Genomic DNA, 27,427 nt, shown 5'->3' with positions numbered 1-27,427 from the left:
ATGACAGAATTAAACCTTTTGACATGGCTTGATGTATATGTATGTAATTTCTACTTTAGACTTTACTCCAAATTTTTAAATTTGGTCCATAATGCAATAGAAAAATTATTTAAAATCTACATGAATTTATGAGGCAAATATGAAGCATGAATGAGATTTTTACAGAAGCTGTTTAAGTGGAAGTCAGCTGTACTTGTCATGTCCTCGATCGTGCAACCATCTATATAATCTTTCACTCTTTCACACCATGTTTTCAGACAAAACCATATGTTAAAAACTATCAGCTGCGCTTCAGTTTTTCACTTCCTATTTGTCATGAGAGTTGATCTGCGTTATAAAATATTGCCACAACAAAAATCTTCCCTATCTAATGGAGTCATTGTTAAGAGTTCAGTTCCTAGAAAAGATAGTATGCATGCAGATTGATTTTAAAAAAGAGAGATATTTGTAATTATATTTAGATCCAGAGTGTCAAAATTAATGTGTGTAACTGCTGTGGGGTTATACATTTATTGTAAAGTAGCTCTTGCTAACAAACATAGTGTATTTGAACTTTACTGGTTTTTGAAATGCTCATACTGTATATGTAGGTGTGCAACAAACCAATGTTTTCTTTTTTATGCAAATATGCAAAACTTTGTGTACAAGCCATTGTTGGCTTGTCCTGAAATTAGAAGTGAAGAGCTCTCAGTCGTGGGAACAGCCTTTGTTTATACTTTACAGAAGTATCTTATGCATCTTTGCTGAAGTCATCTTGTAGACGCCCTTTTCATTGTATTGCTCGTGTTTATCAAAGTTTCATTGCTTGAGTCTAAACCACACAGCTAAACATTTTAATGACTTCCAATATTCAGTTTGTTTCTATCAGGATGTTCAACATGGATGCCCCCCCCCCAATATGTTTTTATCACTCTTTTGTTGTTGTGTCTTGCAGAAGAGCTGCTGAACAGTTTTGCGGGTCAGCCTGGCTCGTGGAGGCACTGCCTCTACTTCCTCTCCAACAGCAGAAATGAATATGTCATGATGTACAGTCTTACTGTGTTTGAGGTAAAATGAACCCTTCAAGTTATTATTTTCTGTAAATTAATTTCATGAATACTGCCCTGACTATGTTCATTACATGCTGCCAACACATTTTAAGGGGAGGCGGTATTAAAATAATATCCCCGCACACATAGATGTTAATTGCAACAAAAATAGGCTTTCCTTTATGCAGAATACAACATTTGCTTCCGCTGATTTTTAGTGTGAAACATGACTTGGAGGTGTTTGTGAATCACCCTAAAATAGATTAAAATATTCAAGCACGGGGAAGATATTAGATATGATGACAAATGTGTCTGTCCTTCTGTGCAGAACCTTGTGAACAAGATGTGGGTTGGTGTGGCCAGTGAAGACAAAGCAGAACTTCGTAGCTGTTTGCCAAAGCTTCTGCTTTCCCAGCATGCACTGCTGCCTTTCTTCATCAGAAACAAGCTGTGCAAAGTCATCGTGGACATCGGACGCCAGGACTGGCCGATGTTCTACCATGACTTCTTCAGCAACACCTTACAGGTACGTCTGATTCTTTATTATGTATTATTATTATTATTAAATCATTTTGAAGTGAACTGACTCCATCTTTGTGGTTTGTGTTGTAGTTAGTGCAGTCACCGTCTCTAGCGCCGCTGGGTTTAGTTCTGCTCAAGATGACCTCTGAAGAGCTGGTCTGTCCCAGAGAAGACTTGAGCGTCGCTCGTAAAGAGGAGCTGAAGAAACTCCTGCTGGATCAGATCCCCACCGTACTGAACCTTCTGACTGGTGAGACGCTAGGAACTCGTTAATTCAGAGTATATGTGGATGTAACTAGTCCTTAAGCACTGGAAAATGTGTATGTGATTGGACTTGCAGTTTTATTTTTTTAACGACTCTTTTCTTCGTAGGTATTCTGGAGACAGTATGGGACAAACACAGTGTTACAGCCACCACTCCCCCTCCATCCCCCACATCTAGAGAGTCAGGTGAGCTTCTGCTTTGACCCTTTTGACACTGGTTCATTTTGAAAGGCAGGGTCTACATCAGTGAAACCAACTAGTGTTAAATAATAGGTGAATAGGTGACAGTGACGTCACTTTATAGTAGTAACTATTTGAACTGTGAAAAACAAAAAAACATGGTTGGGTGCAAGTGCTATAACTTTTGCTTCTTTTTTTTTCTTTTTTTTTTTTTTTGCTACTGCATAACATGTTTTTGTATTTTTTATATATATATATAATCCTGTAGCCTGATATATATATAGATATTATATATATATATAATATAAGCAATATATATATATATATATATATAATCCTGTAGCCTGAGCAATGTTTTAGTAATATTTTAAATCGTAAATAATTTAGTTAAAAAAAAATGCTAAAAAATATATTACGATTATTAAAATAAAAATATGATAAAATTATATGTATATTTGTATATAAAATAATAAGAATTATTAGTTGTAGTATTAATGTTAATAATAATAATTATTGTTGTTGTTGTTGTAGTTATTATATTAATTAATTATTATTATGCTTTTATTAGTAATATTTTAGTAAGTAATTTATCAGTTATTATTTTTAAATTGTAAATAATTTAGTGTAAAAAAAAAAAAAAAAAAAAATGCTAAAATATTATTACAATTATTAAAATTATAAAAATATGATAAAATGATTTTATATATGTTATTAATAATTAGTTGTAGTATTATTGTTAATAATAATAATAATAATAATTATTATTATTATTATATTAATTAATTACAATTATTATTATGCTTTCAGTAAAAAGACTAAATCACAAATTTGGCTATGGACAATTCATTTGACAATCAATTTAATTATTGAAACTATTTCATTAATAGTTGAACCATAGGTAATATAATTTCTAAAGCATGCTATTATTTAAATTCTATAATTTAATGCTTATGCATGAGCAAAATTGAATTGAAACTGTGTTCATGATAATTTTTATTTATTTATTGTACTTTTTATTGTTTTATTTATAATATATTTTAATTGTTATATTATATTATTTAAATATTACGCATGCACGCACACCACACACACACACACACACACACACATATATATATTAAATTTATTTATTTAAATTTGGGACTTTTGAGTAAATATAGAAATTAATTTTTATGCATTTTTTTTACATAATATTACATAATATATTACATAATATAATCTGATATAATATATTAATTATTCATTTATTTCTTATTTTATTAAATGTTATTATAGTATGTATAGAAATAAATAACATTTATATGTATTTATTTATAATTGTACACAATACAGGATATTACACTTCTGATAATCAAAAGAGATTTGCAAAATGTGGGTTAACAATTAGCAACAGGGGTTATCAGCCATTACTGATAATCACAAAATAGTCTGTCGGTAGATGAATCCTAGCAGTAAGTGACTGTTGTATTAATTGTTGTCATTTGTTATGTTCTGTAGGTGTTTTGGCGGGCGACAGCACACCGATGCTTCTTGAAGCTGAAAGTGGAGCTCTGTGTCTGCTAGCGCTGGAATGCTTGGCTCATCTCTTTAGCTGGATCCCTCTCTCCTCTTCTATCACTCCAGCCCTCCTCGCTTCGATTTTTCATTTTGCACGCTTCGGATGCCAGCAGCCAATCAAAACGAAACCTCTGCCCACTTCTAATGGAGACTCCGCCCCCGGAAGCTTCCTGGCCAATGGCGGCAGCGGAGGCGGGGGGCACGGCAGGACTGGTCAGATGGTGGGCCACGCCGAACGTGCCAAACTGGGCGTCATGGCCATGAACTGTATTAATGAGTTAATGTGCAAAAACTGCGTCCCGGTGGACTTTGAGGAGTTTCTGCTCCGCATGTTTCAACAGACTTTCTATCTGCTGCAAAGACTCACAAACACACACTCACACACCAACACGCACACTATCAAAAACAGATTGCAAGACTTAGACGAAAGGTAAGAAATGGTTGCACATGCTTTAAACTTCTAACTCATTGATTCTGCTGCTTTTAAACCCTTTTTCTGCCTGTCTGTCCCTCTCAGCTATGTGGAAAAGTTCACAGATTTCCTCAGGCTGTTTGTTAGTGTTCATCTGCGGAGGATTGAATCTAACGCCCAGTTTCCTCTAGTGGAATTTCTAGCTTTGCTCTTCAAATACACCTTTAACCAGGTAAAAACACCTTCATTTAATGTTCCAGGTAGCACCGACTCTAACTTACCATATTAATGTCTAATGATATTTCCTTTTGCTGCACTTTTTTTAATCAAACCTTCCCTGTTCTTCTCATTTTTGATGCTTTGACCTGTGAAAACACCTGGTGTATTTTTATGGATGTTTTCCCTGGTCATAGTTTAATGTTTGCTGAAAGTGTCTGGACTTGAAGGTGCTTTCTTTTTACTCTTCTCAGTGGATTTGTCAGTATTCAACCACAGGATATGCATTATAGTGACTACTATTGGTGTCATGAATTGAGCAATCAAAATTTGCCTGATCTTCTGACATACAGTGGTGCTCACAAGTTTACATGCCTCTTGCAGAAAATACAAGATGGTAATAATAGCAAAATAAGAGGGATCATGAAAATCACGTAATTTTTATTTTGTTTTATTTAGTACTGTCTTGAAAAAGTGGTTTCACATGATAGAAGTTTACATATACCATAGTGTCCACAACAAGGTTTTTCTAGTGAACTAAAACTAAAACCATAAAAAAGTTACTTGTAATAAAATTGAAAAAACCCTAAAGGGATAGTTCACCCAAAACAAGAAAATTGTAATTAATTACTCACCCTCATGATGTCACATGGACTATTTTAACGATGTCCTTACTACGTTTCTGGGCCATAAAACATTTCAGTTGCGTTGCTGTCTGTGCAGGGTCAGAAAGCTCTCGGATTTCATCAAAAATATCTCAATTTGTGTTCTGAAGATGAACAAAGGTCTTATTGGTTTGGAACAACATGTGGGTAAGTAATGAATGACAGAATTTTCATTTTTGAGTGAACTATCCCTTTAAACACATTTATTTCAGCTAGCTGCCAAAGCAAACACTTCTCATTTTAATAAAATTTAAACCACTAAAATAAAAGAACCAAAAAAAAAACCAAACAAAAATTAGTAAAAAAATATGAAACACACAGATATAATATATATAATATATATACACACACACACATAATATACATATATATACATATATATATATTATAATATATATATATATATATATCTATAAAAATGCAACAACATTGCTGTAACTTCAACAAAAAAAAAAAAAAATAAAAAAAAAAAAAAAAAACAAAAAAAGTTAGAATAACTGAAACAAAAACAAAACATACAAAAAAACAAAAAAAAATCAAACATAAAAAAAAATTAACATGAATTTAACATTATGCAATTGTTATCTTCCAAATTTTTTGAAAGGGTCATGTAAACATAAGCACAGAACTGTATAAGAGTTCATTGTAATATAAAATCATACTGCAATTTTCAGACCTCAAAACTTTTTTAAACATAATTTGTTTGTATTGTATGTTTATCGGCAAATTCTTTGCTAAACCAGTCACAATTCGTTGTAGATTTGCAAACAAACCTTTACGGAAAGACACTGTCAGCATGTCCGTAAGCATGTTCATTTTTCATTTAAGGATGCATTTGTAATCAGTAGTTCTTTTGCAAAATCTTTTCTGCTGTTTATGTGTCGGTAAATCAAGCCCATGACTTAAATTCACAGTGTCCCTCTTAGCATGAAAATCATCTGCTATTTAAATTGTTTACATTTATATACAGAAAGCAAGCAAAGAGCACTCACTTTATAATGACTGGAGCTGTCAGTCACTTCAGTTCAGCACAAGTGACTGTGAGAGTTCTGCACGCTCATCAAAAATAATGCTGTAATCAACACTTTTCTTGAATAGTTCATCTCAGAAGCTGTTATATTAAAAGTGTTGTAGTTATTTCATATGCAAAGATGCCACCCGAACATATCAGTGGAAGTCTTAAAGGAGACCCTCCCCCTTTAAACATATAGTGTTTAACTCGAGGGCAAAAAATGGGCTTTTATGTCTAAGTTATGACAGTTTTTGATGTGAAAATCCTTAACATTGTAAGTGCACCTCAGGAAACATTATAAAACAAAAATGCAATTTTGACCCGTTTAATTAGAGGGTGATTCAGCACTAAAATTCTTAAGTTTTATGCACCTCTTCACTAAAACGTGTGTTTGATTTGTTGTAGCCGAGTCAAGAGGGTTATCTGTCCTGTCTGGAGATCTGTAGTATATTCCTGGACTACCTGACCACCAAGATCAGAAGCCGATTGGCTGACAGTGACAGTGTCGTTAACAGGTGCGTGTCTGTGGACTTTTTGTGTGAGCCCAGGAATTGAGCTCAGGTTGTATTAGAAACATTGCATTAATCTGTGTGTGTGTCCAGGTATAAAGATGCTCTAGTTCTGCTGCTGCGTGAAGTTCTTAACAGGATCCAGTTCAGGCTAAACCAGAGTCAGCTTGAAGAACTCGATGACGAGACCCTTGATGATGACGTAAGGATCATTTAAACATACACCAAAGCATCAATTTTGTTCTGCAGAATTTTTGGAACATTTTCCCCCCTCCTCTGGTCTCTATAGCAACAGACGGAATGGCAGCGATACCTGCGTCAGAGTTTGGAAGTGGTTGCCAGGGTGATGGAGCTGCTGCCGTCCCAGACCTTTTCAGTTCTGGTAGGTGTATGTGAGTGGGTGAGCGTGTACTGAAAACAAGTGACTCTTCATTGGCAAGTCTAATAGATGTTCAATATGGAAACAAACCTAATTTAAAAACCCGTAAGCAATAATGAAGGATTTACGTAATCCACATGAGTAGGAGTTTTAGAGCTGTCACTTATATAGAATTGTATATGTAGTTATATGTAATTTTACATTTTATCATGTTTTTTATATAATTAAAAGGAAAATTAAAGTTATTTATTTAGATACGTGTCTGTTTTTAGTTTCCGGTGCTCCAGGAGGATCTGGACATTTATCTTGGGCTGCAGCAGTTTATTGTGAGATCAGGACCAAGTGAGTTTCTCTTCATTATCATAATCTGATTGAATTTTATAGATACTGTAGCAGTTTTAATTCCAAAACCTGTAGAGCTGCACAACCAGATAATGCTTTTAGGTATCCTAATACCGTTCCATTATAAGAGACATTGTTTTGGCCAGATTTTAAGGCAGGTTTGCATATATGCGTCATAGATAAGGCAATCCCAAAATTCATTGTGCAAAGCTCATTGAAAAATTCCATGCAGATGCTGTGCCATTTTTACTCTGTATCCAAGTGTTACTCTTGTATGTCTTAATGCAGCAAAGCATAAAGAGGAATTTGCTGGAAATGTGATATCTTTGACAACTTTATTTCCTTGTCACTCAGCCAGTAACATTTTTTTTCTTTTGTTACCTACCATAAAACCCAACAAAAATAACACAAAAAAAATATTACAAACAAAAATATACAATTTTATTTGTATTTTATTGAGATAAAATATAAAGTAGGAAGTTCTAAATGAACTATAACACACACTATCGTTTAAAAGTTTTGTCTAAGTTTTTTTCTAAACTTCTTTAAAATACCGCAAAAACAGTGATATTTTGAAATATTGTTGCAATTTTAAATAGCTGTTTTCTATTTGAATATTTTAAAATGCCATTTATTCCTGTGATGCAAAGCTGAATTTTCAGCATCATTACTCCAGTCTTTACTCACATGATCCTTCAGAAATCATTCTAAAAAGCTGATTTTGATGCTAATTAAATATTTCATATCATAAATGTTAAAAACCATTGTGCTGCTAAATGTTTTTTTTTTTTTTTTGTGGAAACCAGCTGTGCTGCTCAATATTTTTTGTGATTTTTCAGGATTCTTTGATGAACGAAGCTCAAAAGAACAGCTTTTATTTTTAAATAGAAAATCTTTTGTAACTTAATTGTTTTACTGTTAGTTTTGATCAATTTAGTGCATCCTTGCTGAATAACAGTATTCACTTACTGACCCCAAACCTGTGAGTGGTAATGTACCTTCTACTGATTGCTTGTAAATGTGATCAGTCTGTATAGTTTGAGTGAGTAGTGTTGTAGTAGTATCTGGTCTTGTAATGATCGCTCCGATGGTCATTAGTGGCGGTGTTCTCATGTGCTAGTGAGCTGCTGTCAGCTGTTGTTGAGTGGTTTCACACCTCTCTGTGTGTGTGTGTGTGCGTGTGAACAGGCCGCAGGCTGAACATCACAGCGGAGGCCGACTGCAGAAAGCTGCACTGTGCTCTTAGAGACCTGAGCTCTCTGCTGCAGGCCGTGGGACGCCTGGCTGAGTTCTTCACAGGGGACGTTTTCACCACTCGCTTCAACGACGCTCTCGCCATCGTGCAGAGGTCAGTTCCTGATTCACAATTCCTCATTTAACAACAACACTCCCTCCTTATGTGTGTTACTTAAAGTCCTCTGCATTTGCTCATGTTTTATGCCATGATTTAAACTTCAAATTAGAGCACGACCGATATATCGTTTTGCCGATTTTATCGGCCGATATGAGCCTGTCGTAATACCAATACGGACTTTTGTAATACCATTTAAAATATGAAAGACTCTTTATGGCTGCTTTTTAAAACTGCTATTTTAACTGACTGAAATATGTGATGGCAATTGTGTTTGTCCTCTCAGATTGGTGGAAGTGTCGTGTTACGGCTCTCAGATCTGCCTGTATGATGTAGAAATGGCTGTTCCTTCAGTGCTCAAACCGGACCTTATAGACGTGTGTTAGTAGTCTAAAACACTGTTCAAGGTGCTATTTGCCATTATGGTGGATGTTTTGTAATCATGCTTATAAACGTCTGTTTTGCAGGCATGCGCAGTCATTGGCTGCTCTGCAGGCGTATTCTCATTGGCTGGCTCAGTTTTGCGGGGAGGTGCAGCGACAACAAGATCAAACGCAATTTATGGATCTCATCACGTCGAGCATGGCTGCCACGACCCCTCTTATCAATGCCAAGGTGATTTGATCTTATTAATGATCTCAATGCTCATTTAAGTAGGACAAATAAATTACACAAGTTTAAAATACTCAAAACATGTTTTGTTCAGCAGGCACATTGAAATTAATACTGGGATGCACATAAGTTTAGTCTGGTTCTCACTGAGAGCACATTGGAGATTCAATTGGGGACGATCACATTGTACGTATTGTGACCCATTAAATATTGAACTAAAAAATATAAATAAGTTAATAATAATAGTATTTTTGTACTTCAAAAAAAAACTAAGTGTGTTAAATACTATTATATTTAAAATAATGAGTTTTAAATAAAAAAATATGATTATTTTATTAGTACATTTTCTTTTTGTCTTTTTTTTTTTTTATTTTAGTTTTACTATGATTTTCTAAAATGTTTCTTACCTTCAAAATCAGCAAACTTGTATTTTTGCGGGGTGCTGGGAATGTAAGTATAGTGACAATACTGATATTTAGCGAGTGAAAGGCATCAGTGAATGTCACCGTTTTTGCTCTGAAACTTGCGTTTACTACTTCGAATTACCGTTAGTTGATTTAAAAAAGGTGATGATGGCCATGTTAACCATCTTTTATTTTGGTCACTCAGGCACAACCCTGCACACACCACGTAGGTGCACCCCTGTTTACACACACACACAACACACAACCACCAAAACACACACACCACACACCCACACACACACACACAACACCTTATATCTATATATATTATATATATATGATATTATAATATATATATATGCTATATATAATAATATTTTAATTAAATGTAAATATAGTACAACAAAAAATAATATATTTCTCATATAATAAAGAACACTAAAAAACAATATTAAAAAAAGTAAAGTAAACATTATTGTGCCAAAAAAAATATTTAATTTGTAAAATTCTTACGGTGCGCTCTTCCTGGGAAGTTCGCATTTACGAATTGGGAAGTCATAATTACGACATTGGGTGCAATCTAGTCATTTTGTTGGTTCTGGAGCAAAAGAAGGTGGACATAAGCTTTTTGTGTAAAGATTTTTAAACTCTATTTTACTAAATGATAAAAAGTATGCTCATTAGTGTTTTTTATTTTGTTTTATTGATGAAGGTGCTGTAATTTGAATCATTACATATTACTATCTTCATTGTGGTAATGACTATTGTATTTTGTACATTGAAATTGGTTTTATGTCCATGAAAAATGATTTCACAACATTTCATCAATAAGACACTGCCATCCATTGCACAAGTTTCCCCAGCATAATACAGGACTTTTAATTATTAAACAATCCTGAAAGATACACAGGGACCTTATTTTTAAATGTGTGTCCGCTACTACAAGCAGCTCTTTCCCCAAAGAGATGAGGGAGATCAAAATATGTGCTTTTCATACACCTACAACATATTAAAAGTGTATAAAACCATAAAGTAAATTCATTCAGTCTTTGAAAGTCTTCACATTAAAGTTTTAGTACTAATGCCCATTACTATATATTTAGTTGGGTTGTCTTGAAACTAAAACATTACTCTGTGTGTTAAGATTTACAGTTTCACTAGATTTTTTATGTTAAATCTTTTTAACCAGTTTTTCCTCATTCTTTGACTGAAAAACGCTAATCTGACTGATCTCTGTGTGCCGCAGGTTCCAGAGAAGTTGCTGTTATCTGCGTGCCATCTCCTGGTCTCCATGGCGACCACCGTGCGGCCAGTGTTCCTGGTGTCATTGCCAGCAGTGCAGAATATCTTCAACCTGATCACAGAGAATCATAACCACAGATTACCTCAGGAGGTGTGTGTCTGTCTTTGAAAAACAGGACAGTGTGGCCCAAAACAGTTTGTACTTGGATCCATTTGTATTTGTTTGTGATGTAATGTTTGTTGTTTTTGTCCCAAGGCTCAAGTCCTCGTGTGCCGAGCTCTTTCTAACATGCTGCTGTTGCCGTGGCCCAGCTCTGCCAGAGGCGGAGCAGCAGTGGCCGAGAACCGTTCAGCCAATCACGCGCGGCTTCTCAGCAGTCTCACGCATCAGTACGCGCCTCCTGCCCCACCCGCCAGTCTCACCAGCCAATCATCACAACATCATCACAACAGTAAGAGCAACAGATGATTATCAGCTATAGTATTTATTAATGGGAATATAGATGATTATATACCCTTGGGGTCAGTAAGATTTTTCTTGAAAAATAAATACTTTTTTTCAGCAAGGATGCATTAAATTGATTAAAAGTCACAATTTATAATCATACAAAAGATTTATATTTCAAAAACAGTCCTGCATCGAAAATGTCCTGAAAAAAAAAATGATCAACAGTTGTTCCGAAAAATAAAAATATAAATTACCGCACAAAAAAAGCAAATCAGCACATTAGAATGATTTCTGAAGAAGTAATGATCCTGGAAATTCAGCTTTGATCACAGAAATAAATGACATTTTAAAAATATATGAAAATTCAAAGCAGTTATTTTTTCTGAAGTTGAAAGAAATCATTATTTTGCCAAAAGTTTTAACTGTATTTTTCATTATTTTAACTACATATCAAGTGAGCAAAAAGATTCATTTAAAAAACATGAAACAATTAACTGCATGAAATTCCAAATTCTCTCTGCATTTAAAAAAGTCACTCTCTCGCTCAATATTCTCTCTCTCTCTCTCTCTCTCTCTCTCTGTCACTCACTTTTACTTACTTTTTTTTTTTTTAATAGAGCATTTACTGTAATTTTTTATTATTTCTAAATCAATATTTTGATCGATTTAAATGAATAAAAGTATTAGTTTCTTTATATAAATTATATTTTATATAATGACAAAACACACCAACCCAATATTTCCATAACTTCACAATACAGGAGATGGGTTATGAATATATGTATATGTGTGTATATGTAAATATGTATATGTGTATTGTGTGTGTATATGTGTGTGTGTGTGTGTGTGTGTGTGTGTGTGTATGTGTGTTGTGTTATATATAATATATATATAGATATAATATATATATATATAGATATAATATGATAACAAAACCTATACACACACACACAATTTTTATTTATTATTTAGTTTTTTTTGAAAAGGTTTCTTTTTTACCAAGTTAAACTTTTTGAATTATTTTGCAAAAAGTTATAATAATTTAAATCATCATGTGTCTGTCAGGTAAGGCCCGGCGGTGATCCAGCAGACTCTGTGCGTGTTGAAGGATCTGGTGGACAGTATATCAGGACTCGGGCCACCAAATCCCGTCAGATCTGTTACAACACCTAACAGCCTGCAGGAGTCTGTCCAGGTCACGCTCGCGCTCTTCCCCCACTTCATCCAGCAGCCAGGTAACAAAATAATCACTTGAATAGTGAATACCAGCGAACTTTCACCAGCGTTCATGACAACATCATCTTCGCTGCCTTCTAGTGTTGTAATCGTATTTGCTCAGTTTTTCTTGGACTGACATCTTGTCTTATGCATTTTCCCTCTCTCAGATGTGACAGATGAGATGCTGAGTTTCTTTCTCACGCTGTTTCAAGCGCTGCGTGTGCAGATGGGCGTGGCCTTCACAGAGCAGATCATCCAGACCTTCCTCCTCAGCATGTTCACCATGGTCACCTTCACATCTGTTTACTGTTGACAATGAGAGAGCTATTATCAGTTGTGTCTGAATCTGTACGAGTGCTAATCAATTTCATGCGTAAGTAAGTGCTTTTTAATTGATGTCAGGCTTATCTAACTTGGTTAAATCTTCACTCGTGTTCCTCAGAGATCAGCTGGCCGTCAGCATCTTACAGGAGGGCAGCTCTGGATCCAAAGTGGTTCAGAAGTTTCTCAAGATTCTGCAGGTAAAGGGAATAGAAGCAATTTGTGTTTGGCTTTCTGTGCTTATTAAACATGCTACTCACAGTTTGTATTTGGATTGTTGTGTCAGGTGGTGGTTCAAGAACCTGGTCAGACCTTCAAACCTCTGTTACCCAGCATCCTCAGCCTTTGTTTTGGATCAGTTTACCCAATAGTGGCAGAGGTATGAGGCATGAATTAAAAGACACCCAACCTCAGAGTGCTTAAGTTAAAAGTGGATGAATTTATGGTTAAAAAACAACAACATAAATTTACTGTAAGGAATAATATTCATAAAATATTATATGACATAATATTGCCTACATAGTTTACATCTCATGACCATATATTTAAATAAGTGATGTATAATAGTAACCCTGTAAAGTCGACATATATGAAATAATAGTCTACTTTAAAAAAAAAAATGGAACAATGTTTATCTGATCTTGTTAACAAAATCTAAAAGTTTGCATATGTTTTTTCATCTTTATGGCTCATACATTTTCAAAATGATGAAATTGCCTGTGATGTAAATCAGTGTTATTTTACAACACTAAAACAAGCTACTTAAAATTAATACATATGCATCTACAAGACAAATCCTAATTGTTGTCTAGAAGAAACGGTAGCTAAATACAAACACTTACAATAATTATACATGATTAATACAGAATATTGTCATTATGTAAAGATTAAAAATGGTGTCATTAAAATGAAAAAGGTGTTAGCGATCGTAAAGCCGTCCCTTAAAAGGTCATTCAGTAACATTCTTCTTTCTGCGAAGTTCTTGTGTACTTGTGGCTGATCTTGGTCTCTGTGTTTAGTAACAGCGTTCCTGTCCAGATAGTAAGAAAGCCCGAGATGTTTGAGCTGCTCTTTTCAGATTCTTCATCAGAAGCTGGAGGTTCTTCTTCAAAAAGCATCAGTGTTGAGCGCAGCGTTCAGAGAGAACCTGGGGAAAGGAGCCGAAGAACTCATGGAGAATCCAAGCCGCGCAGTTCATCGACTCACATGTCTTAACCAAGTCTGGTTCTCCTTTCCATACTGATCTGATTCAGTCTGATTCAGAGTTTGATGATCGTCCTCCTTTCGCATATCTGATCTATCTATTCATGTCTGGATTCAGAGTTTGATTTATTCACTATAAAGAGCTACATCAATCAACTATTTACAGTGGCACCACTTTAGTGTAGTGTGGTATTGAGCCCCTGGTATATAGTGTTGTGTAATTATAATGAAACAAAATATTTAACCTGATCACGGCTAACATATATTACCTGATTCGGTGTGAAAAGGCTGAGCCTTTTTTCTGATAGCAACATGCCAATATGTGGCTGGATTCCTGACACGGCTAACAGGAAATCATCTTAGACTGTCAATAAGCATGAGTAATACTCAAGCCTGCTCTGCTCTAACTGTCCACTGATTAGCAGTGGAACTAATCAGACTGCCCCCTAGTGGATGGCTAAAGATTTGCTAGCTCGTGTTCATAAATAGGCTACTCAAGGAGCGTATGCCCTCTGTAGATTACCAGATGCTAGAGACTCCCCCCCCCACCCTCCACCCTTTGACAGGATGCCGGTGGCCCGATGGCGCCCCCAGGTTGAAAACCCGCTGCTTTAGTGTCGTGTGGAGTCAGCCCAGTTCTTCAACATTTCTGGCTTTTGTTGTATTAAATTAAGTGCAAATTATATTGGCTTTGTCATTTGCCAGGCCATTTTGGGTCAGTCTTTTCTGCAACCGGACATTTCACATCTTCAAACAAAACTTGAGTTACTTGGAGGTCCTGAATGCTGCAACACCAAACACAAGCTCTACCACAGGGTACATTTTTTTTTTCTTTCTATGTTATTATTTTTAATTATTTGAAAGATTTCTAAATTAAAATTCTATATTTGTGTATATTTTCATTTTTATTTATATTTTTTTAAAAAAAGAAATTTTTTATGATATATTAAAATTAAATTTAAATATATAAAAATAAAATTATATATATATTATTTCGGATAAATATAAATAAAAATGGAAATTGTATATTTTCATATATAAAAATTTAACAACTAGCCACAGTGTGTCTACACCGGATGCGTCACGTTTGTGATCACCACTGATTATAATTGAGTTCTATTATAGCAGTTTGTCACACTGCGTCCGCTCGTGTCCGGATCGTCGACTAGACTTAGACACGGTGAGAACGTAATATAAAAATAATTTGAATTTAATATTTAATTAAACTAAAAAATTAAACTTATTTAATATAAATGTAATAATATATAAATAAAAATACACTTGTATTTAATATGAATTAAAAAATAAGCCTATTTCAATTGTTTTAAGTTTATATTTATATTTAATATGTATCTGAATGTTTAATTAATTTTAGTGTATGTTTCAGTACAAATACAGATTTAATACACATTTAAATACAAATCAAATTGAAATCATATTTAAATATTAGTGGACACCTAAATTAAGAATTAAACATTAAATTTAATTAAACTTAGTGTGCGTTATAGATAATTTTGTAATTTATATTTAATAAAACTATAAATTAAAATGTTATTTAATAAGTAAAATTTAAGTAGTAATTTTAATATAAATAAAAACTGCCCACCATATATTAATATGTTTAGTGATTAATTCCTTTGCGATTTATAGAGTGTGATGTATGTGTTTACTATTTCGAATTAATTTTGATTTTTATTGTTTCGATGTGTGTTCACGTATCATTTGCAGAAGCTGTTCCGGGAACACCATTAACAAATGTTCCACTTCTTAAATGTTCTATCCTGCAAAAGTCCTCCTGCACAAGAGTCACGACCTCCTCCAGGACGACATCACGCTTGGCGCTCTCTACAACATGTGCGGCTTCGATGGATTCCCAAGCATTTCTACTCTTTTCATTCTTGCCACAGAGTTTCTCAATGGCTGCCAAGGCCTCGATCCCCACCAACGCACAACGCTTGCCCGAAAATTCTTCAGGCACGACCCCCCCCCCCCCCCCCCCCCCCCCCCCCCTTCCCCTGAGAGGGTGATGAGTGAACATGACTGATGACATCAATACCTGAAGCTGATCACATGAGGAAATTCTGTTGTTTCTACAAACGTGAAGCATTGGAACATAGTCTGGCTTTTTTTGACAGAGCTCTGTCTTTAACTCCTTTTAATGTACTCATGCCTATAAATACGTCAGGTATTAACCCCAAACATAAATATTTTTAATGCAAAAAGTAAACGGGGAAAAAAAAATTGAGATTATTAAGGCTGTTTTAGGAAATAAATAAACTTGTTTTAAATGTTTATTTAATTAATTAATTAGACAAACTTTATATACTGAATATGTTCATTTTATATATATATACTGTAGATATATATAAAGTGATGTTTAAGACATTTATAATTTATAAATTATAAATGACAAATGTCTTAAACTTAAAACATCACTTTTTTTTTTCTTTTTTAATGTGTTTCTTGCTGATGAAGTCGAAGATATTACAGTATTAATTATTATATACATATAAAATACGCAAAATAATAAGTGTTATCTAATTATTTTATGTGTATAATATATGTATACATATATGTGTGTTTATAAATGTATATCCAGTTCATCCAGTCTGGGTGATGTCATTGGTTTGTGAACCTTTTTCATGTTTTAACATGCAAGTCACATCTTCTTGTTTCGCTTCTTATCTGCTCTCTTCCACCATCCGCAGGACCTGCCATCATTTTCCTCAGGGAGTGTATCGTATCGTGAACGACCTGCGCTTCTACAGACTGTGCAATGGAAGCCTTCCGCCGGGAACCTTGAAGTTATAGCAGCACATCACACCTGCCGCACAGCCAAACCACGGCCTGTGCCTAAGGACGCGGATCACTGCTGCAGTGCTCATGTGTTGCCTTTCGTCAGGGGCCAGCCTGAGATCTCAGCGGCGGCGTGTTCTGAGAGCTGCAGGGCTTCGTTCGTCAGCTTCTTTTAGCTTCTTTTATGTTATTTCAGCTAGATTTTTTCATGTTTGCCAATGATCAAGAGGGCCAAAGTGGATGTTCTACAGCTGCTGTCGAGAAACTCATTCAAAAATCAGCTGATGCGATTCAAGAAGCGCTGCGGTTCGGGATGCACCGATTAGTTCATTGGAATCGGAGCAGTGCTTTCCCAATTGCTTGTTGTTTTAAAAGGACTGGTGTAACTGAAAGCACACTTACTTTGTTGAAGTGAACAGATGGGGTTTGAGATGCAGTGGTGTGGAGTTGAACGAACACATCTCGAGACTGGGTTTTTGTGAAGCATTGCTGGAGTTCTGTATGGTTTTAAAGTCAACGGGTGCGACGTGGAGCACTGAATTTTTTTCTTTCTCTTAAATTGTCTGGTTTTATTGCCCTCTCCTTATTGTCCACGGAGACGAACTCTCACATCTTTTTCATATCATTCCATCCTGATCCAGGACAAACAATCCTTCAATAAAGTTTTATAATGAAATGCATTCTTTGTCTTTCTCATTTTGTTACTTGTATGTTTTATATTTATTTTTAATGTGTATTTATATATAATTATGAAGTATGCTTGTTATACGGTCGTAATATTTTTCGTATTTTCCAGGAAATCCTGGTTAAATGGTGCAGATTCTCAAAGGGGTTTTACTGTGAGTATTGTAATTGTATACTGTAAATTAATTACAGAAGTCAAACTACAAATATACTGTACATATAAGCTTTTAATGGTCTTAACCACAAATTAATGAGAAATTAGCAAGAATAAGCAAATGCACTCCTTAAAAGCCATTGTCTCAGGAAAACACATTAAAGACATCAAAGACTGAAGATTTTGGCAGAATATGAATAAAGTTCAGCAGTGGTGTGGAGTGATGAATCATGGCAAAACATGAATTGCATGGTGTTGCTACAGAGCAGTATCTTTGAGGATCTGATGAGAAATACAATAATGAATGCATCTACATCAGTGAAGGATTGAGGAAGATGTGTGAGGAATGAAAAGTATTGTGATGTGAGGAGCCTTTTCAGCTGCTGGTAAGCTGCTTCGCTGTGAAAAGTTAATCGATGCTTTGGAGTATAAGAGAATATTGCAGAATGGCTTGCTGCCCACAGTTGAAAAGTTATGAAAAGAGGAACAATCAGATGTCCCATCATTAAAGTTATTTATAATAATAATAAAGTTATTTAATTAAGTTTGCCCTGCTCGAACCAATTCATTATTTTGGGATTTGGGTTCATGTGTACTCGTGAACTGTGTGAAGTCATCAGTATTGAGTGGAACAACATTGACAGTTCTTTCTGTAAAAAGCTGTCTGTAAATTTACCCACACTGCTTAAACATTCAGAGAAAACAAACAGAAAGGCTATCCTGTACCAAGTTAGGCTACTTTGTGCAATTCTTTCCTAACCAGTGATTTGTGATTAGAATATACACCAATAAAAGCAAAAAAAAAAAAAAATGGCTTGGCCCAAGAGTACATACATACATACATACATATGTGAATCTAGAGCACAAAACCAATCTTAAGTCGCTGGGATATATTTGTAGCAATAACCAAAAATACATTGTATGGGTCAAAATTATAGATTTTTCTTTTATGGCAAAAATCATTAGTATATTAAGTAAAGATCATGTTCCATGAAGATATTTTGTAAATTTCCTAACGTAAATATATCAAACCTTAATTTTTAATTAGTAATATGCATTGCTAAGAACGTCATTTGGACAACTTTAAAAGCAATTTTCTCAATATTTAGATTTTTTTTGTACCCTCAATTTCCATATTTTTAAATAGGTGTATCTCAGCCAAATATTGTCAGTTCCTAATAAAACATACATCAATGGAAAGCTTATTTATTTAGAAAAATGTATACTTAAGGCTGGTTTTGTGGTCCAGGGTCACATGTATATATATATATATATATATATATATATATATATATATATATATATATATATATATAGATACAATATATATATATATATATATATATATATACATATATTATAATACTATATATATATATATAATATATATATATATTATATATAACACACACACACACACACACACACACCGTTCTTCTGGATTTAGTCTGTCTCAGTTTTTTCTGTTTCTTCATGTATTCTCAGATGACCTGATGATGGTGAGATCATCCTTGTGCATACAAAGATCGCACTGGATTATTACAATTAATGGCAAAGGAATGTTTGGAAATGTAAACTGATATTTCTTACTGACACACTACTGCAAAAGATGGCTTAAAACCTTTTTTGGTGAAAATACTAATGGCCTAAGACTTTTGCACAGTACTACTGTGTATGTATGTATATATATATATATATATATATATATATATATATATACACACACATTTAGTCATTTAGCAGACACTTTTATCCAAAGTGACTTACAAATGAGGACAATGGAAGCAATCAAAATAAGGGAAAAAGAGCAATGATATAAGAGTGCTATAACAAGTCTCAGTTAGCTTGACGCAGTACACGTAGCAAGGGATTTTTAAATAATATAATAAATAAAAAGAAAACAGAATAAAGGTGTTAGAGGTCTTTTTTTGCTGTTGTTAATTGTATAATAAATGAAAAGAACAGATAGAATACAAAAAGAAAAAGTTTTTTATTTTTTAAGAAAACAAGCAGCAAATGAATAGAGTGCAAGTCTAAAAGGGACAAGTGTTTTTTTTTTTTTTATAAGAATAGAATAAGAACAGAGAGTGCTAGAGTTAGAGGGTCAAATAAAGATGGAAGAGATGTGTTTTTAGCAGATTCTTGAAGATGGCTAAGGACTCAGCTGCTCGGATTGAGTTGTGCAGGTCATTCCTCCAGGAGGGAACATTTAATTTAAAAGTTTGTAAAAGTGACTTTGTGCTTCTTTGGGATGGCACAATCAAGTTCTAGAGGGCATATAAGTCTGAAGTAATGAATTTAGCTAAAGGGGTATGTATATAGTTTTTTCCCACATCAGTGTACACTCCATTCACCATAATGACAAAGCAAAAAAAAAAAAAAAAAGATTTGTCACAACAACACAAACCAACCTCTTAAGCCTCTTTGTAAAGTGTTCTATTCAACTTGTCATTCCAGCGTGACGTCACTGGGGATCTGTTGACGTCAGCTTCATGTGGAGGCAGGTTGAGGCGATTCTTTCAGAGACTTGTTACTGTTGTTTCTGGTATTTACACCGAAATTAATCTTGATATCGTTTAAAATGTAACCTCTATCACAAAAACCCTAAACCAAACAATGTAATTCGTTGAAGTTCTATTAGATTAACTGATAGACCAATAAAGTGCACTTTAGACTGCTGTAGCCTGCTGTAATGTTGTGCCTCTTGTAAATGCATTGGTTTGTTGTGTGAATAATATGCTGTAATAAATGCAAAAATCACCGCGCCGTCTAATGGTGATTCACGTCTCTGATGGTGGTGTGAAGTTTACTGAAGGAAAATCTGTCAATTGGGTTGAATTTCATGTTCATCACATAATTTTGTTAAATTTTCTTTATTATTCCATCTTAATCATTTTAATAGCCTTGCTCTGTTGTCCGACTCACATTATCAGTGATGAAGGCCGAATTAAACACATTTCTGATGATCAGTGATCAGTTAATGAGCTGTTTGAAATGATCAGAAGTAGTGCGTTCTGCTTGTGTTTGTTCTTCTCCAAAGATTAACATTATTGTTCTGTCTCTCTGCCAGCCATCGATTCGTGTGTGTTTGTCCTTCGACCTAACTTCACTTTTATAGCTCAAATGTCCGCTAGAGTCTGGCAAAATCTGTAGCCCATGTAGGCTCTTTTGTACATAACAAAAATAATTAATCTATAGAACCATGTGCTCATTTAGTAACATAAACGCTCCGGGTTTCTTTAGCTGGCTTGTTCGGTTGTGTGTGCATCTTTCATGGCTCTCCAAACAGGAAATGGTGTTAATTAAGAGGTATGTTTGTACACGTGATGACCGGTATCTCACTCTAATTTGCGGGTCTCTTTTCCCCCTGATACACGCACGCATGCACGCACATCTGAACACACTGTGATGGGACGCTTGACTTTGACCTGCAGGTGAATGACCGCGTATGCGCGTGAACGGTCCGGGGGTTAAAAGCACCGGAGCGCGCAGAAGTCTTGGAGTTGTTAAAGCGCTAATTGGTGAAGTTTTGGGACGCATTTGACTTGGAAATAAATTAAAAAAAAAAAAAAAAAAAATGATGGCAGCTAGATTTGCTCTGTGCTTCCACGTAGCGCGAGCGGCCACACGGAGTTCCACGCGCGTTTTGGGACACGGACACGCGCGCAGCCTCAGCAGTGACACAGGTTTGCTTGCATCCATCCGCGTTTCCATCCCAGAACAGGACATAGCTGGTGAAGAAACTAATAATAATAGCATGATAATAATAACAATAATACAAGAAGTTTTCTTTAAGGCGAAGGTTTCAGTGTTATTTATGGAACGTTTTGTTGGACGTTTGTATAACATTTTTTTTTTATTAATTTATTTTATATATATATATATATATATATATATATATATATATATATAATATATAATAGTATATATATATATATATGTTAGTACTTTGTTAAGAGAACATTCAAAAGTAGCATTACCATAGTGTTTACAAAACAATACAATTTGTATATTATTTTTAAAAATATCACAAACCATAAAAAAAAAAAAAAAAAATTTTAAAGTTTTTTAAACATTTTTTACGTTTTGAACATTCAGAGAATAGCCTACTCAACATATTCATAACTTTTTGGGAACGTTGCCAAAACGTTCTTAGAACATATTTTTGTTAGCGGGGATATTTATGGATGTGTACAGTCCTAGCTAACAGGGAACGTTTTCAGATTCTTGGCTACTGTTCTCTCTCTCAAAAAAAAAAACGTTCTTCCAGTTACATTAACAGAATGATTGTTCAAAGTTATCTGGTCTTTAATAATGCTCTCAAAACGTGAGCATAAAAATATTATTTATACATAATTTATGGAAGGTTTTGTTTTAGTTTTTTCCCCAAAAGTTTTAGTAGGATGTTTGCCTGACATTTTTTAAATGTTATTACTTGTTTCAGAACGTTCAGAGAACATTCAAAAGTAACACTCATATAATTTTTGCAAAATGATAAAATGGAACATTCCCTTAATGTTCACATAATTAAGAAAATTATTTATATATATATATATATATATATATATATATATATATATATAGATATATATATATGTTAGCTACAACAGAAATGGTAAACTTACACATTAGTTAATACAGTGATTTTTGGATTTTTGTACCCTGTTAGTACTTTAATACATCCATAGAAAAAACCAAAATAACATATTAATTTAATAACTTCATAAATTCTTAAATTTATCTTTGAGATCATTTGATGTCATTACCATGGGAAATGCTAGAGTAGGCTACTGCGTTATACACACACACACACACCACACACCACACCACACCACACGTTGGTATAATGGTGGTTTACAGGGACTCTTCTCCACAGGCGTAATGGTTTTTTTATGGTACAAACTGTACAACCTTGTATATTCTATCGCCCTACATCAACTCTACACCTAAACCTACCCCTCACAGAAAACATTCAGTATTTTTAGAATTTAAAAAAAAAAAAAAAAAAAAAAAAAAAAAAAAACACCATTAAGTATGTTTATTAAGCCTTTTGAATTACAGGGACACAGAACTCATAAAACACCTTCACATTGTAATACCTATGTCATACCCATCATTCCTCATAAAAAACAAAAAAAAAAAAAACACTCATACAAATAAACAACATATATAAATAAATAATCATGGTAGGCTATATATAAAAGTATGTACCATTGCATTGGTACCTGACATCACTGGTATATTTTGTTTGTTGCAGCTAACCAAAGTATTAAAATCAGATTTTAGCATTAGATGGTTTTTCTCTTTATTTATTGTATGTTTGTCATAGTATAACAATGCACATGCTCCGTTTCACTGATATTACATGAGCTGTGCGTGGTCCTCACGTGATCAGTGATTGGTTAATTGTGTTCACGTGTGCGAGTGCTGACTGCATTAGGTTAGACAGGACCTTGTGCAAGTTATTGGGTGGTGGGGGGGGAAGGCTCACGTAATAGATTGAGTTGCCGCACGGTCAAAATTACAGTGGATTGTCTGCATCACATGGCCAAAACAGAAACAAACCACACAGCATGTTCAGCCATAATGAGCATAAAAATACTCACATCTCAAACTCGATAAACAAAATGGACCAGTATTTTGCACTGATAAAACCATTTTTTTTTTTTCTTTTTTTCAGATTTTTCCACCTCAATTAGTACATAAAAAATGTATCATAGTATTACCACAGTACGGTGGGTATTTTAAGGAGCAGGTTATTTTATATCTTTTTTTAGACACCTAAAAAATTATTAATGAAACCAATAAAGGAAGTCGTGGCCTTATGGTTAGAGAGTTTGACTCCTAACCCTAAAAGTCGTGGCCTTATGGTTAGAGAGTTTGACTCCTAACCCTAAGGTTGTGGGTTTGAGTCTCAGGACGGGAATACCACGACTGAGGTGGCCTTGAGCGAGGTACTGAACCCCAACTGCTCCCCGGGCGCCGCCTGCTCCGGGTGTGTGTCACGCTCCCTGGTGTGGTTTCACGGTTGTGTGTGTTCACTGCTGTGTGTGTGCACTTTGGATGGGTTCAAATGCAGAGCACGAAATTCTGAGTATGGGTCCACATACCTTGGCTGTATGTCACGCCACTTTTTTTTTTTCATATCTGTTTGAAGGCCAATCATAGTGCTGTACTGAATGCATATTGGCAGCGTGTGGAGTTCAAATCCAGAGCACGAGTGTGGAACAACTTTAATTTGATCAAGCTTCAAGGAACGACTGTAAAGCGACCACGTGTGTCACGTTTACGGAACTTTTCTTCTAAATTCAGCCTTTATAGAGAGACGGTCATGGGACACGCCATTGATCTGCATTTGCCTAGTGATATTAGATGAAATATCACACGGTTTCTGCAATAAATATTCAAAAATGCTGCTAAATGACCAACATTGAAAGACAATGAGGTAATGATAATGACAGGAAACTGTTGGTGTATAAAGTTTCTTCACTTTCTTTGCTATAGATCTCAGCACAACAAGGTCCATCACTTATTTACTTACACGGGACACATACTTTCGTAAGAACGGTTTTAAATTTGTAAGATATCCAGTTAATCGCACTTCTTTTAAACAAGTAAAAAAAAGAAAGAAATAAAGAAATAATGAGGAAAAAAGATGGTAATTTTTCATTTATTAAATTTGCTTACACAAATTATAGCGAAACTGAGAATTTTCATGTAAATATAATCTAAATGAGATCTTAAATCCTAACATTCCAAAAGAACTGCATACTTTTATTATCAATAATTTGGTATGTTTCACACTCGTCAGTAGGTCGTGCAGTTTCCTACCTTTTCACAAATTTATCATTCAACCAAAAAAAAAAATAAAAAATTGGATGTGCATGAAGACTCTCATATATTGATCTGTTTTTGACCTGCTGTAGATTTTTCTGGCATTAAAGAACGGACTTTGGTAGCAGTGAAGCCCGATGGGCGTTCAGAGACGTCTGATTGGTGAGGTCATCAAGCGCTTTGAGCAGCGAGGATTCCGATTGGTGGGTCTGAAGATGCTGCAGGTGAGTGATTCACTCAGATATCATTCATGACTGTATGTGATGTGTTTCTACATAATGTGCATGCACTGTATTTTTCAGGCTTCTGACAAGCTTTTAGCTCAGCATTACGTCTCGCTGCAGAGGAAACCCTTCTACTCCAGCCTGCTTTACTACATGACCTCTGGCCCCATAGTTGCCATGGTGAGGGCCAACCAAACAGCTCTGCTTTACTTTACACATACATCATACTACTATAATACTTATACTGTTTCTGCAGAATGCAAATTATCCACAAGAGTGCAAAACCCAGATAACACTGCATTTGGCAGAGTAGAATTGAGTGTCCCACAATGCAGTGCACTTCAATTAACATCTAAATAATTTATACTCAAATATTAGATTAAAAATGCAAATGTTTTTAAACATGCAATACAATAAATACAAAGTTTGCATATACTTTGTGGAAATGGTGTAGCATTGTGTGCTATGAGATCTTTACCATGTCCACATACTGTCATGAAGATTGACGAGTTGAAAATTCACACTCCTCATTGGTTTGTTTTCAGGTGTGGGAGGGGCACATAATGTAGTGAGGTCAACACGAATGGCTGGTGGGATGCACAGACCCTGCTGAAGTGCCGCACCGGGAAGCAATTCGAGGAGATTTCAGTGTCTCACTGGTCAGCAGTAGTTACATAAGCTCATTATTTCTGAGGTCCAAGTATTAGTGTACCGCATACTGCACACTATGTAGTGCACACTATTATTCCAAACACAGCCACACACTCAGTCAAACACAATAATCAGCCTCTCAGTTTGAAGTGCACATAAAATTAAGCAATAAACCTTTGCATGTATACAAGTTGCATGGATGAAGTGACTTTCATCACTGTTAAATTCATTGTCAGAAATGTGGTCCATGCGGTCTGTTTCTGTGGAGGGAGCGGAGCGGGAGATTTCACTGTGGTTTCATCGCTCAGAGCTCATCGACTGGGAGGGATGCGATCATAAAACATTTACCACCTATGAGAGTGGGTTTATGATGTCTACATGTGTTTAAATGAACTCTGATCACTCACAAGCGGGTTTGATTTCAGCTCAATTTCCTTAATGGCACATTAAAATGCGTGTAATTACTGTTTATCCAGTTTTGGAACTTGCAAATGATATATAATTTAAAAATAATTCAATGTAAAACAGATTGAAATGTTAATTTTATCATTATAAATATTTTAAAAAGAAATTTAAAAACCTTTGGAGAAAATACATATACAAAATGTGGCCTTCTTTGAATATTTCAAATAGACTTTTAATTTTGCTTTGATGCACAGTACAATCTTAACAGTTGCTTATTGTTTTTAAAAGCTATTTTTGTTCTATTTTAACTGACATAAGCATTGATTACATAAATGCAGTGCCGATCAATAAAACTAACTTCTGTAAACAATGTACTTTAATGCCTTTTTTCAATTACAAAATAATAATAATAATAATAATAATAATAATAATAATAATAATAAAAAAAATACTGCATTTTAGCTGATGCTTGTCATCCAAACCCATCCCCTTCACTTAGGGGAAAATGCTTTAAAAAGTGCATTAAATAATTATTATAGACTGTTAATTAATGTGACAAAGGTACATCAAATAAATACTTGCTGTAAAAAAAAAAAAAAAGAAAAAAGAAAGAAAGAAAAAAGAAACCTTTTTTGTTGTGTGAATATTTACTTCATATCACATCACAGTATGATCAATATGGTGCACATCTTTTGTTGTTTTAGCTTATTTTAAAGGTACAGTCTACTTCACCCGAAAATTAACATTTGCGAAAATGTACCCTCAGGCCATCCAGGATGTAGATGAGTTTGTTTCTTCATCAGAACAGATTTTGAAAAAAGCATCACATCACCACCTCATCAACAATTGCACATCTGCAGTGAATGGGTGCCGTCAGAATGAGAGTCCAAACAGCTGATAAAAACATCACAATAATCCACACCACTTCAGTCCATCAGTAAATGTATTTTGAAGTGAAAAGTTGCATGTTTTTAAGAAACAAATACGTCATTAAGATGTTTTATGAGTCCATAATTCATAATAACACTTCCTCCGGTGGACAAAGTCCATCAACTGTTGTCTCTCACATCAAAATCCACCCACATATTTGTTTAGAACTGTTTTGAACTATTTTTGCTTGTAAACAGTGTTTGATCTGTGCATATTTCTTTCCTAATTCAGACATTGTCTGAATTGTTAACTGATGGACTGGATTATTTGTGAATTATTATGATGTTTTTATCAGCTGTTTGGACTCTCATTCTGACGGCACCCATTCACTGCAGAGGATCCATTGGTGAGCAAGTGATGAAATGCTACATTTCTCCAAATCTGAAGAAACAAAACTCCAGCTAGCATCTTGGATGGCCTGAGGGTGAGTACATTTAAATTTTTTGGATGAACTATTCCCTTTAACATTTTGTTTTAACATCAGTTTTAATCATTTTGAGGCCCCCTGGCCTGGCACCTTGATGGGCCCCTGGCCGGGTGGCTGGAGACTAAACTGGTGCGGCCTTGAATACTTCAAAATAACCACACAGACTCATCGTTACAGTCAAGAACATCTCCCTTTTATTCAATCAGTTTAAAGGTGCTGCTCTTACTTGTTTTTCTTATGCCCTGCGTGGAAAAGAAATTGTAATCAACACATGCATTTCACCATGGAGCTCTGGAAGGCGTGTGGACTGAGAAGGGCGCTGCTCGAGGAGTTTCAAACCATGGGCCGGAGCCGCCGAGGATTCAATGCTACTCTCAAACGCATCCGGAAGTGGCCCCGACTCCACACAAGAGGTACAAAAGTAAATACAAAAGAAA

The 27,427-nt window shown here is 34.8% G+C and overlaps 2 pseudogenes; both read left to right on the top strand.

Moving 5' to 3' along the window:
- The window catches only part of LOC109102300, a 22,379-nt pseudogene extending 5,529 nt beyond the window's left edge, over positions 1 to 16,850 (top strand).
- Positions 16,851 to 20,892: 4,042 nt separating this feature from the next.
- LOC122136244 lies at positions 20,893 to 25,163 on the top strand (annotated as a pseudogene).
- Positions 25,164 to 27,427: the final 2,264 nt, after the last annotated feature.

The sequence above is a fragment of the Cyprinus carpio genome, chromosome A3 (genome assembly GCF_018340385.1).
Source record: "Cyprinus carpio isolate SPL01 chromosome A3, ASM1834038v1, whole genome shotgun sequence".
NCBI lineage: Eukaryota > Metazoa > Chordata > Actinopteri > Cypriniformes > Cyprinidae > Cyprinus > Cyprinus carpio.
Note: the sequence above shows the minus strand (reverse complement) of the source record. Positions and strands in the feature narration are given on the sequence as shown.